Here is a 310-nt window from a genome sequence, read left to right as displayed (position 1 = left end):
AAAAAAAAAAAAAAAAAAAACCTGACAAAAAAATCCCAACCCTGAAGAATATGTACACTGGAACCGTAGTGGTAGCTTTCAGTATTGTAAAGAGATTGTTATATACAAACCTTTTTGCTGTTTATCCTGTATGTAATAAAGTCCTTTCTAGATCCTATGTGAAAAGCAAAGTGAAGCGGCTCTCAATCTTCAGCATGTTTCCTCCTCAGCGAAGACTTGTGTAATGTACATTGTGCCATGTTATTAAAAAATGTGAACTAAACTGCTAGGTGCTTCTTTGTGTGGAGTACCCCAGCGTTGCCATGGGGAA

The sequence above is a fragment of the Acanthisitta chloris genome, unplaced genomic scaffold (genome assembly GCF_000695815.1).
Source record: "Acanthisitta chloris isolate BGI_N310 unplaced genomic scaffold, ASM69581v1 scaffold762, whole genome shotgun sequence".
In the NCBI taxonomy this organism is placed as follows: Eukaryota; Metazoa; Chordata; class Aves; order Passeriformes; family Acanthisittidae; genus Acanthisitta; species Acanthisitta chloris.
Note: the sequence above shows the minus strand (reverse complement) of the source record.